The 6,212-nt window shown below is 46.7% G+C and overlaps 1 non-coding gene across 1 annotated transcript; it reads right to left on the minus strand.

The window, feature by feature from the left end:
- Window positions 1-4,462: 4,462 nt before the first annotated feature.
- On the minus strand, window positions 4,463-4,602 carry LOC132416384 (small nucleolar RNA SNORA70). The gene has a single exon (XR_009517579.1). It is a non-coding gene; the product is annotated as a small nucleolar RNA SNORA70 (small nucleolar RNA).
- Between the last annotated feature and the right edge of the window lie 1,610 nt (window positions 4,603-6,212).

The following is a 6,212-nucleotide window of genomic DNA, read 5'->3' on the forward strand; positions in this document are numbered from 1 at the left end:
AGAGGATAACACAAAAAAGTTTCTTTGTCTTTTCATCAAGTTCTCTTACAGCCTTGAAAGGCACCTGGGTCTTTCCCCCTCTTCTCTATTTGTACCCTCTGGTTCCAGCTCCAATGGTGGTGATCCAGACGAGTAACTGTGGAGATCTTGGGAGGGCTACAGAGGATCCTTGGGTTTAAAATTGCTCTTTTTTTTTTTTTTTTAACAAATCTTCCCAGGAACAGGTTGTCTTCTAGATTTTTCAGAATAAAGTACTTATAAGTCAAACAATCCTTCTTTTTATTTCTCTGTCTCTCAGAGGATAACTTTAATGCCTAATTATCCTAAAGTGCTGTTTTGGCAGGGATGACTAGCCCAAAAATTCATGCTCACTTCCAAGATGAAGAGTAACTGTTGGCAAGAAGCTGTCCAGCAGAGCCCCCAGGTCTCTGCTTCTAGTGCATGTGGCAGGAACCACGTGACTCTTCTTCTCCAAAAGATCTTGAGCAGAAGTGATGTGTGTCATCTCTGGCAGAGCTGGTTAAGTTCCAGGTACATGGCCTTTCATCTCTCTCTTCCTCATCTGGCTGCATGTAGAGAATCCGATGGAGATGACAAGGTGGACTTAAGACAGAAGGAGCCTGGATCTCAAGTCACCACCTTAAACGACAGCTGCCCAGAAGAGCTGCTTGACTAGGAACATCCACTTCACGTTAGTGTGAGTGAGTGAGGAATAAACTTTTATTGTGTGCTACATTACTGAGATTTGGGATGACTTGTTATAGCAGCTAGCGTCAATTACCCTGACTCATACAACCATCAACCACAAAAGGGGGTGAAGAAGGGGACAAGCCCCCACTGGTCACATTTGTAAGAACAACACACATAGCTAGAAAGCCAGGTACCAAGAATTCCATACTTGACATGGGGAATCCGTCTCTCCAATCATCCTGCCTAAAAAACAGTACGCAAATCTAACACTTACCAAGCTGCACTGCGCTGGCCATGTACGAGGTTCAGAGACGAATCAGAGCTCCTTAAGCCTCTTGTGGCAGCACAGCGCCTGCCAAATAGAAGCACTTGATTAATGTTTGTTGAATTGGATAGTTTGAGAGTCAGAGATGAAACAAGATACAACACAAGATAACGCGCCCAAACAGGGCTATGGGAACAGATGATAGAACAACTAATTTTGCTGACATATAGTCTATGTCAGTGGTTAGTAGAGAAAAGGCCACAGTCTCTGGATGTCTCTCACAGAACAAGCACACACAGAGACAGCACTGGGGTCCCTACAGCTCTTAGAAATGAAGCCCACAGCTTGGGTCTTACCCCCCGTCACTGCTGCTCTGGGAACTCCCAGGACTCCCGACTCTTCCTTTAGTGGTCTTTCCCATCCAGGTCACCGCTTTGCTGGTCCCCTTTCCTCCTTTCTCCTCTCCGTCCACATCCCTGCAGTATCCTCACACTTGCCCTCCCAGCATCTCTGCTCGAGGAGGTCAGGGTTTCTGGCCTCCACCGGGGAGATGTTGTTGCCTGTTTCCCTGCTTGAGGATCAGCGCCCCCTGCTCACCAAGCACTCTGTGCCCCGAACATTCATCTCCTCCTGTCCTTAATGAGAGGGCAGCACTGTGGCTCGGACGACCAAGAGGGAGGAAATGAGCACCTCTTTCTCCAGCTGAGAGTCATCTCATCACTCTTCCCTTATGCTCACACATTTCAAGTTCAGATTCTTTGGGGAGCAGCCATTTGGTATGGCCCTGTGGGCTCCCCAGTTCTCACATGGGGTCAGGGCTGGGTCTGGTCTATGCTTTTGAGAGCACTGGGGGCAGTTTGTGTTTCAAACATATTTTGATATTCTTAAAAGTGTTCCATGGTCTTTAAAATAAAAAGGTGAATCCAGAGTATTCTGTAAAATTGGGGTGGAGGTGAATCAGAGGGTTCATTTCTCAGGCTGCTTGCTGGCTTTGTCCCGTCAGTGGAGAGGTTCGCCACTGCTCAGTTCCGCCCCTTGAGGGCACCAGAGACCGCTTTGCTGTAGAGAACGGGGCCTGGATGGAAACCAGACAGGTTCTTCCAGCTTATTAAAATTGCTCTAAATAATAAGGAACACGGGAAATGATAGAACAGCATAGATTCTTATTTCCTGGAACCTTTAAAGGTGTCCCTGTCCTGGGCATAGACCTTAGCATGGCCAGGAGCAAGTATGGCAAGATGGCTGGGATGGGGGTGATGTCAGAGCTGTGAATGACCAACAGAGGAGAACGAAGCTCAGGAGATTCATTGGAGGTGGAAATCTCACGAGCTCTCCTTAACCCATGATCCTAGACAGCAGTAGGAGCAGTATCTGGAGAAAGATTGGATAACCTTTTTTTGTAACCATCCCAAGCAGTCAAGCTGTGTGTGAAATAACAGCACAGTATAATCCAGACCTACTCAGGAATGTTGAGTACCACTCACGAGCCCCATTGAAACGTGGGCGGTCGTCTCAATAGTGTTCTCAGGCACAGATGCGCTTTCCCTGACAATGCATTTCCACACCCAAGCTGTGCGTGATATTTTGGTTCACAAAAAGTCGCTGGGGTAGGGAGAAGAAATGCGTGCATGTAGCATCGCTCCTGAAGAAATGAATGAACGAGTCAATGACTGAAAGAGAGTGAGCCCTGAGGGGAAGAGTCTTGGCTGTGAGGATAGTGAAGGCAATTCTGATTCAGGCACAATTGTTCAGAGTGTTAGTCTCTGGCTCCCGAGCAGGCAGAGCGTGGCGGCCGGTCAACGGGATCTAGTCCATTGTCCCAATGGTGCTTGTGTGTAGGTTAAACCCAGAGACCAGGGTATCACAAGGACTGTAAAGAGACTGTGTGGTGGATGGGGAAAAGTGGTCTCCTATGTTGTAAACGCCAGAGGTAGAGGTCGAGGCAGCCTGAGATGTTCTGAACGCTGGGAAAACACTATCACTCGGGGGCAGTATCAGACATTTCACTTCTCGGCTTGCAGGGATGTCACGTGGGACTGGGTCAGTAAAGCAAGATAGAAGTGTGGGGAAGGAGACTGCGATTGCTTCGAGAGGGGCATTAGGGCAGGGGGATCCCTGGAAACCTTTCAGGGAGGGCATTGCCCTCCCAGTTTACAGAGTTCCTCAGTCCCCCTGAGGAGCCATAATGAAGGCATAGAACCAAGTCTTCGGTCTTGGCTTTGCAGGAGTGCCTCTTTCCAGAAGCCCCTCCCATCAAAGGAGCCACAGGCAGACAGGTTTACAGTGGAGTGGGGTATGGGAGTCAAGGACTAAAGAGAAGGAATGCACAGAAGGTGTGGAGGAGTGGAGGGCTTGCCTTCTAGACCTGGCTTCTGCCTACCTGCTGTTAGAAAAACCCCATAACCTCCCTGACTGATCCTTGGTTTTCTCATCTGCACAATGGGAACTATACTCACACTTCTCTCAGAAGGTTCTCATGAGGATTCGGTGAGAGAATAAAAACAAGAGGGCTTTGCAAGCTAGACAGACCCAGGTAATACAGACATGCACACGTTTGGACACAGGGTCTGGGAAGAGAAATCCTGTGGGCCAGACAATGCAACATAGTCCCAAAACATGTCTCTAAGAGACTGGATGTGCGTCTGATAATACTAACTAATACTGAGAGTTTACGATGTACCCAAAACTCTAAGTACTTTACAAGCATGATCTCATTGTTTTTTTTTTTTATTGTGGCAAAATATACATAAAACTTACTATCTTAATCATGTTAAGTGTACAATTCAGCGGTATTAAGTACATTCACAATGTTGTGTAACCATCACCATTACCCATCACCAGAAATTTTTCATCATCCCAAACAAAAACTCTGTACCCAGTAACTGTAACTCCCCATTACCTCCCTCTTCCCAGGCTCTGGCAATCTCTATTCTACTTTCTGTCTCTATGAAAATGTCTATCCTAGGTATCTTATATAAGTGGCATCGTACAATATTTGTCCTTTTGTGACTGGCTTATTTCACTTAGCATAATTCTTATAAGTTCACGCACATTGTAGCATGTGTCAGAATTTCATTCTTTTTTTTTTTTTTTTTTTTTTTTTTGACAGGAAAGTAGGATTTATTGGTGAGTGTGAGTAAGGAAGGGACAGTGCCAAGTCTTTCATGAGTGCAGGGCCCGCCATTGGTCCGGGGGCTGTGATGAGGGATGTATTTGACCCCATAGCCGCTTTTCTGCCATCATGTTTTCAAATTCGTCTGCATTAAACTTAGTAAATTCCCACTCCTTGGAGATGTGGATCTTTTGGCGGCTAGGGAACTTGCACTTGGCCCTACGTAGGGCCTCAATCACATGATCCTTGTTCTGCAGCTTGGTGCGGAGGGACATTGTGACTTGGCCAGTGTGAACCCTGGCCACTGTGCCCTGGAGCTTTCCAAAGGCACTGCGCATACCTGTCTGGAGTCTAGATTGGGGACACCATGCCAGTCATGAAGGTCCACTGGAAAGGGCTGTCTCCAAGGTCCCTGAGGGCAACCCGTACAGGCAACAGGCTGCGCACACTACTGAGGAGGCTGCTATTTTCAGCCGTTGCACACTGGGCCCCCAAGGGGAAGAAAGCAGAATTTCATTCTTCGATTTGGCTGCACTGGGTCTTAGTTGTGGCACGCAGGATCATTTTTTAGTTGCGGCCCGCAGGCTCTTAGTTGCAGCACGCGGGATCTAGGGATCGAACCTGGGCCCCCTGCATTGGGAGCACGGAGTCTTAACCACTGGACAACCAGGGAAGTCCCTCATTCCTTTTCAAAGCCAAATGATATTCCATTGTATGTATTATACATATTACAATTTGTTTATCCATTCAACTGTTGATGGACATCTGAGTTGTTTCCACCTTTGGGCTCTTGTGAGTAATACTGCTTAAAACTTTTTTAATGGAAAATTCCAAACATATACAAAAGTAGACCAAAAGAATGTGATAAACCCCCATGTACAATAATTATTAACTCATAGCCAATCTTTTTTTTTTAAGTTTTTAATTTTTTGGTCATGCCACAGGGCATGTGGGATCTTGGCTCCCCGACCAGGGATCAAACCCGTGCCCCCTGCATTGGAAGCGCAGAGCCTTAACCACTGGACCGCTAAGGAACTCCCTTCACAGGCATTCTTGTTTTATCTATATCCATACCTAATTCTCTGTCCCATACTATTTTGAAGAATATCTCAAATATCGTAAATGCCACTCTTGTTCCCATTTTACAGATGGAAAGGCACAGAGAGGTTATCTTACCAAGATTACAGAGTTCCTAAGTGATGGAGTGGGATTTAAACTCAGGCAGCATGATGGCTGAGCCCATACTTGTGTCTTTGCTACACCTGTGTGTGTGTTTGCGTACACACAAACACACACACATCAGGTCAAATTTGGGCAAGCTGGAAAAGTGCATTTGGAAAAGTTTGCCTCTTCCTACATTTTTTCCCACTCTTGGATGCTGCCTGGAATTTAAAACAGATAGGCATGACTTTGAAGCCTTAGTTCTTAGTTGCAGCTGGAGTCAGCGATCCCCAACCTCCAGAGTTGTGAGGATTAAATGAGATAAAGTCAGTGAAAGTGCCAGGCGCCTCCTAGCATGTGGCAGGAGAGCATTATATGTGCTTTCCCCTCCCCTCCTTGGGGGGCCAGGCCCTCCTTCTCTCCACAGAAGCAAATGTCAAGAAAACATGCTCTATCAGAGTATGACTCTCAGAGGTCAATGTGTAATCCCTCTGGGGGATTTGCGTTGTGAAATAAAGGATTTTATCCTTTGGCTTTGTGGTGTGGGCTGTGGGTGAGTGCAGAACAGAGGTGTTGCAATTCCTTCTTGCCCCTGAAATCATGTATGTGTGTGTATGCACGTGCATGTACATGCACAAGTGTGTAAGACTGGCCTGTAGATAAGTTCAGGCTTCATTCTCTGCCCAGAGCATTACATTACTTTCTTTTCTATAAAGAATTGTGTCCTGAAACAAGCAACTACTTGTTCTATCTCCTTTTTCTATCTCCCTTCCCTCTTGGCTAAAACAGGAGGAAAAGCCCTTTGTTGGGACCCTTGTCATTTTCTGGTCCAAGGACACAAAGCCACAGGATGGAGGTCTGAGCTCAGATAGGTCTTGGCAAGTCCTGTTCATCCCCTTTGGAATTTCTGTGGCCGGTCCCCTGGAGTTAATTTGGGAAGGGACTGCAGAGCTCAGTGGACAGTTGAGCAGGACTCACTGGCTG

The sequence above is a fragment of the Delphinus delphis genome, chromosome 1, assembly GCF_949987515.2.
Source record: "Delphinus delphis chromosome 1, mDelDel1.2, whole genome shotgun sequence".
NCBI lineage: Eukaryota > Metazoa > Chordata > Mammalia > Artiodactyla > Delphinidae > Delphinus > Delphinus delphis.